This window comes from Oncorhynchus mykiss, chromosome 11 (genome assembly GCF_057628025.1).
Source record: "Oncorhynchus mykiss isolate SJ-2025 chromosome 11, ASM5762802v1, whole genome shotgun sequence".
NCBI lineage: Eukaryota > Metazoa > Chordata > Actinopteri > Salmoniformes > Salmonidae > Oncorhynchus > Oncorhynchus mykiss.
The window spans coordinates 12889739-12897140 of record NC_143032.1 but is presented as its reverse complement, the minus strand read 5'-3'; the positions used below and the strand labels follow the sequence as shown (position 1 = coordinate 12897140).

The 7402-nt window shown below is 43.7% G+C and overlaps 1 pseudogene; it reads right to left on the bottom strand.

The window, feature by feature from the left end:
* Positions 1-1571: 1571 nt before the first annotated feature.
* LOC110536550 (E3 ubiquitin/ISG15 ligase TRIM25-like) lies at positions 1572-6340 on the bottom strand (annotated as a pseudogene).
* Positions 6341-7402: the final 1062 nt, after the last annotated feature.

Sequence of the window (7402 nt, the reverse complement as noted above, 5' to 3'; positions counted from 1 at the left end):
AATGTACATTTTCTCTGTCATCTTTTGACGAAATTCTTAGCTTTTCACAAACACAGTAGAGACTTTTGTTGCTATATGTCAAATGGGGTAGTGGGGGTGAGCTTTTTAATGTATGTGCCATTTGTCACGCCCTGATCTGTCCCACCTGTCCTTGTGCTTGTCTCCACCCCCCTACAGGTGTTGCCCATCTTCCCCATTATCCCCCGAGTACTTATACCTGTGTTTTCTACTTGAAGAAACAAGGAGTTGCTTTGCAAGTTCATTTTCTTTGTCAAATCTACCAGTGGTTTCCCTTGCTCCTGTCTTTGCTATTGTCCCTGTTTTCTAGTTTCCAAAGTTTTACCTTTCCTGCCTGCCCTGACCCTGAGCCCTGCTGCCGTCCTGTACCTTTGCCTCTAATCTGGATTACACACCTCTGTCTGACCTGACCCTGAGCCCGCCTGCTGTTCCGGTGCCTAAATAATAATACCATCTCTGAATTATTGACCTCTGCCAGCCTTGACCCGTCTTTTGCCTGCCCCCGTTTAAAGTATAAACTTTTATTTCTTTAACACTGTCTGCACCTGGGTCATACATTAAAACATGATAGTATGAACTCGCCATGCTTGACCCAGCAGACTTGGACCAGCTCCGCAATGCCATCTCCTCCCAAGGAGCCACCATTGGTTAGCACAAGGAGTTGCTTCATGGTCTGATGGAAGGGTTCCAGGACGTGGCCTAACGTCACAAACTAGCATTGGAAACATTGCGGGAGCAAATCCGTGGGCTGTGTACTAGGCAGCCTACCACGACGGTAACCTCCCAGCCCCTCAGTAACCAGGCTGGTAGCAGAGTCGTCACCCCGGTTTCCTGGGAACCCCACTTACCTCCCCTGGAGCGCTTTGAGTCGTGCACCTGTCGGGCGTTTCTCGCTCAGTGTTCCCTCGTTATGGAGCTGCAGCCTTCTTCCTTCCCCTCGGACCGCTCTAAGATAGCGTACCTCATCACGCTTCCCAAACAGCCACAGCCCAGGCGAGGGCCCTCCCATGTCCAGGAGGGCCCTCGACTGGGCTGTGGCTGTTTGGGAACAATAATCAGCCGTATGCTTCAGTCTGGAGGGTTTCGTGGTGGAGGTGAATAAAGTTTGAGGCTCCGGTGTCAGGGAGAGAGGCTGCCCGGAAGTTACTCCAGCTTCGGCAGGACTCCCTCAGTGTGGCAGACTATGCGGTGGAGTTCCGCACACTAGCAGCGTAGGGTGCCTGGATCCTGGAAGCGCTGTTCAACACGCTCCTGCAATGATTATCGGAGGAAGTAAAGGACGCGCTTGCAGTCCTGGAACTACCGACGGATCTCGAATCATTCATTGCCTTAACCATCCGGATCAATGGACGTCTACGGGAATGTAGGAGGGAGAAGATGTCCCAATCGCTCACTCAACGATCCCACCCTGCATCTAATGAACTTCGGAAGACCCCGAGAGGATTCGAGCTTACCCAAGTTCCTCCAAGAACCTTCGAAGACTGTCGATTTACCTCTTCCCGAGCCGATGCAGCTCGGCAGGGCTAGGCGGTCTACAGCCAAACGCGTACGCAGACTTAACACCCAGACCCAGAGTTGTCTGTATTGCGGTGCTGCCAGTCGTTATGTGTCTACCTGTCCCTTCAGGACTCACATCGGCTCTGAGTTGATGAGTACTCTGGTGGGTCTTAAGGACAATTTTGCTTCTCCCCTTACTCGCCCCCCTCTCCATGCCACCCTGCTGTGGGGGGACCAGTCCAAGTCTCTCCAGATACTCATCAACTCTGAGCCGATGTGAGTCTTATGGACATTACCCTGGCGTCCGAGCTGGGAATCCCCACTCAACCTCTCCCCATTCCCATGAATGTTAGAGTGCTGGACGGGCGCTCTATAGGCCGGGTCACCCACCATACCACCCCCATCAACCTACGAGTGTCAGGGAACCACAGCGAGACGATCCAATTCCTGTTAATTGAGTCTCCGCAGGTTCCCGTGGTATTGGGATTCTCTTGGCTCCAGCAACACAATCCCTCGATTGACTGGTCTACTGGTGCCATTGTGGGCTCGAAATCATTCTGCCACACTTATTGCCTGTAGTCAGCTTTGCCTGCCCCGGGAAGTTTTCCTGGGGGCTTTGAAATTGCCCTGGACCTCTCCGCTAGCCCCACGGCTACACCCCCTGAAGCCTCCCACTCCTCTGCCTAGAAGGCCAGCATCCTGGATTCACCTCTTCACTATTGCCGTTGAGACTGGTGTTTTGTGGGTACTATTTAATGAAGCTGCCAGTTGGACTTGTGAGGCGTCTGTTTCTCAAACTAGACACTCTAATATACTTGTCCTTTTGCTCAGTTGTGCACTGGGGCCTCCCACTCCTCTTTTAATTCTGGTTAGAGCCAGTTTGCGCTGTTCTGTGAAGGGAGTAGTTCACAGCGTCGTAAGAGATCTTCAGTTTCTTGGCAATTTCTCACATAGAATAGCCTCCATTTCTCAGAACAATAATAGACTGACAATCGAACCCGCCTGTAATCGAACCCACAAATGCTGATGCTCCAGATACCCAACTAGTCTAAAGAAGGCCAGTTGTATTGCTTCTTTAATCAGAACAACATTTTTCAGCTGTGCTAACATAATTGCATTATGTCATTTTTAAGTGACCCCAATCTTTTGAACGGTAGTGTATGTTTAGTGACAAAATCAGAATCAAAACGTTAATCCTACTAGTATGTCTTGCATGACAAATCTCAGAGTCTATGGTCCACATTTTAGGAGGACTGGGATGTTAAACATGGATTAGTGATTTTAAAATCTTACTTGAACATGTATAGCCTGTCTGTATTCTTATCAAATTGAATCACTGTGTCGGTGTCAGTATCTTCACAAATCCATGAAATGTATAAAAACAGGATAGAGGGGCTTATTGAATGTGGTCTGGACTCTGTGGAGGAGGGGCATTGTGTCAGAAACACTGTAGAAAGACAGAGTTCCTGTCCTGTGGTCCAGGTACACTCCTACTCTGCTGGAGCAGGGGACAGTTATGACTGTTTACTATTGTGATAGAAGAAGGATCTAGAGATACCACACCTCAAACACCAGGCCTGAGGACTTTTTCTAAACCACTCATCAGGTCCCCTCCTACGGATGCCTTTATATGAGACAGCTATATTAGCCCATTTCCCACTCCACTCTACCTCCCAGTAGCAGACTCCAGACAGACCCTCTCTACACAACACCTGGTGGCAGTTGGTAAATCTGTCTGGATGGTCAGGATAGGACTGGAACTTATTACTCCATGTCACCTTTCTGTTCCCCTCAGACAGACACAGCTCTTTCTATGCTGTGTTGGGATCCAATGTGAGCTGGCAGGAATCTGAGGATAAATATACAACTGGTGAAATGTATTTGTGCATCTAGGTGTGTGTGTGTGTGTGTGTGTGTGTGTGCGTGCTTGTGTCTGTGTACATGCAGATGCACAGTGTGTCCTTTACTCACATTCTAAGAACTCCTCTCTGGTCTTGGGTTCAGGCCTTGTCTCCTGACAGGTGATGTCATTCCTACGTGATGCCAGTCCTCCAAATGACAGTCCAGACTGAGGTCCTCCAAATGACGGTGGATAATGGGGCTCAGGTGTAACAATGTGAACTTTTGTCACTATGCAGACACAGGAAATCAAATATCACTGTTCAATACTGATCATGACATAAACATTACAAAAAGTCAAAGGGGTCAGTGGTTGAAAGAGGTTTAGGTCATTAGTTTTAGTAATTAGTTATATCAGTGACCAGATATGCTCCCCTCTGAAGCTAAAGTGTATGAATTTGGCTCTTTGGATTTGAGATCAAGAAATTAAAGCACTTTATGTATGTAGTCCATGCATTTGAATACATTTTTCTTTCTTAAGTATTTGGACACATTTACTTATTGTCTATTAGAGTAGTCAAAAGTTTAGTATTTGGTCACATATTCCTAGCACGCAATGACTACATCAAGCTAGTAACTCTACAAACTTGGATGCATTTGCAGTTTGTTTTGGTTGTGTTTCAGATTATGTTTTGCCAAATAGGAACTCAATGGACAATAATGTATCATTCCATTTTGGAATCACTTGTTTCTGAACACTTCTAAATTAACGTGCATTTTTTTTGGGGTGCATGATATTTGTTCCTCTGTAACCTTGTCACTCATCATTATTCACTATTCATTCATGATTATCCATAATCATGGTAGCATCCACATGAATGTAGAAGTGAAAACAGAAACATCAAGTATTCTTTATTTACAATAAGTGACTCTAAAATGACGCAATAAATTATTCACCATTCATTTATTTTGGGCATAACATAATCTGAAACACAACCAAAACAAACTGCAAATACATCCAAAAAGTTTGTCGAGTCACAAGCTTGATGTAGTCATTGCGTACTTGGAATATGGGACCAAAAGCTCAACTTGGAACTACTTGAACACTCTCTAAGTGAATTTGTCCAAATACTTATGAAAAAACGTTATTCAAATGGGGGACAACATAAATCAAGTCCTTTAATTTCTAAAACGTATGTATAAAAAATATCCTCAAATAATATGTGACATTCTGAACTGTCGCCTAATTAAACATTTGATCTCAACCCCAAAATGCTCAAGTATAGAGCCAAATGTACAAATTGTAGCTCCACTGTCCAAATAGTTTATGTTACCAACCTTTTACAGAGATGTTGATAATTTCCCCAGATCAGATGTTTTCAACTTGACTTTTCAGTCCAGAGACTGCTTTCTGAACATAACAGTGATGCAGGGTAAGGCTTCAGTTCCAGGAGAGACACAAAAAGACTGGAAACTCTACAGAGACAGATCAGACAAGATTATTGTTGAGAAAAACTAAAATCTCACATTCAACAGTACACCTGAGGCTGTGGACAAAGAACCAGTGATGTCACCTGGAGGTATTGGATGTTGTGTGTGTGTGAGAGCTGCTCCAGCTCAATTTTTCTCCTCCTGAGCTCATACATCTCCTGCTTCAGGAGTCCTTCACCTTCTCCTGAGCTCTGATCTGCTCCTTCACCTCAGAGCACCTTCTCTCAATGGAGCAGATCAGCTCAGTAAAGATCTTCTCACTGTCCTCCACTGCTGCTTGTGCAGAGTTCTGTTAAGACAAACAGAAAGGAACATGGCCCAGCACATCCCAAAACTTCCAGTTTTACCTCAGTTTAGTTTAGGAAGAGTAAGTCAATTTAGAAAGGACTATCTGCTAAGTGAATACATATAAATGGTCAACACTCACCTTGAGTGACTTCACAGCTTGTCTCACCTCCTGTATCTCTTTCTCTCTCCTCTGGATTCTCTGTTTGGATTTCTGCTGTTCCTCCCCCAGCTGGCAGCTCTGCAGATAAGCAAATGTCTTTCCATGGTTCCTTTGTACAAGTGATTGTCTTAGTGAAAACATATCAAACCTTATGATAGGTCATCGTCTATGCATTATGGAGGAAAAGGTATGCAGGTGTCTGTATGAATGTGACTGATCAGGTTCGATCCAGGGTCTCCTGCATGCCAGAAAAGTGCATTAGCCTGCTAACCCAAAGCCTAGGTATTAACTGAATGAGCCAATGCAACTCTTTAGGTCTCAGTAAATGTTACATCACGTGAGTGTGTATATTAGCACAGCTAGATGATTGGGTGTTGGCTGACTTCCAAGCTATGTTGTACAGTAGTCACTAATATTCAGTAATGAATGGTATTTTCAAAGTGAGCAGCAATTACATATTGTCCTTACCTGTCTCTCAGTCCTTTCTGATTCAGCTGAGACTGTATCGTGACCTTTATGTTCACACACCACACACAGCAGACAGATAAACTGCTGATCAGTACGGCAGTACATCTCCAGTATTTTGTCATGACGAGATCAGATCTTCTCCTCTAGTTGTGTGGAGACTTTGACCAGGTTGTGCTTCTTAAAGGCAGGAGATTCATGGTGAGGCTGGAGGTGAGACTCACATTAAGAAGCCAGACACACCAGACAGGACTTGGCAGCTTTGAGTTTTCTCTCGGTGTAGACATCACACGCCACATCTCCAGGTCCAGCATAATAGTGAGCAGGAGGAGCAGCTTGGAGTCCTGTCTTCTTCAGATTCTCCACCAATTCTGCTAGCATGGTGCTTTTCTTCAGAACAGGCCTCGGGATGAAGGTCTATCTGCACTGGGGACAGCTGATCAGGACACCCTTCTGATCATCCTGATTCCAGCAGTCTTTAATACAGCCCATACAGTAACTGTGTCCACAGGGAAGAGTCACTGGATCCTTCAGTAGATCCAGACATATTGAACAACTGATTGATTCCATGGCTGTTGCCATTTAGCTGCACACAGACTGAAAATCACTTTTGTTTCTCTAAAAAATGTTGTGCTTCCGATTTTTTGTGTATTGCAGGAAGAGGTTTGTGGTTGGACAGAGGTGCTTGTAGAAGTTCCATTTATGGTATGTACGAGTCTTTTAGACAAAACATGTTTTTTTTCGAAGACTAGAGCCACTCAAGTTATAGACTGTTCTCTTCATAGAAAATGACTCAAGTAAAAGTGAAAGTCACCCAGTAAAATTCTAATTGAGTAAAAGCCTAAAAGTATTTGGTTTTCAATATACTTAAGTATCAAAGTAACAGTATAAATAATTTCAAATTCCTTATATTAAGCTAAGCAGATGGGACCATTGTCTTGTTTTGAACATTTATGGATAGCCAGGAGCGCACTCCAACATTTACAAACAATACACTTGTGTTTAGTGAGTCCACCAGATTAGATGCAGTACGGATGACCATGTGTTCTCTTGATAAGTGCGTGAATTTGACAATTTTCCTGTCCTGCTAAACATTCAAAATGTAACAAGTTCTTTTGGGTGTCAGGGAAAATGTATGAGTAGAAAGTACATTATATTCTTTAGGAATGTCATGAAGTAAACGTTGTCAAAAATATTACTAGTAAAGTAAAACACAGATACCACCCACAAAATAAATAGTACTTTCAAGTGTTTTGACTTAATTACTTTACTCCACTGACTTCAATTACCTTGTGTCCCTGCACATCGACTCAGTACTGGTACCCTGTGTATATAGCCAAGTTACTGTTACTCATTGTGTATTTATTATTACGTGTTATTGCTTTTCTATACATTTTCTATTTTCTTTCTCTCTGCATTATTGGGAAGGGCCCAATTACTGACACTTAATCCTAGTAAAAATTCCTTGTCTTAGGTCAGTTAGGATCACCACTTTATTTTAAGAATGTGAAATGTCAGAATAATAGTAGAGAGAATTATTTATTTCAGCTTTTATTTCTTTCATCACATTTCCAGTGGGTAAGAAGTTTATGTACACTCAATTAGTATTTGGTAGCATTGCCTTTAAATTGTTTAACTTGTGCC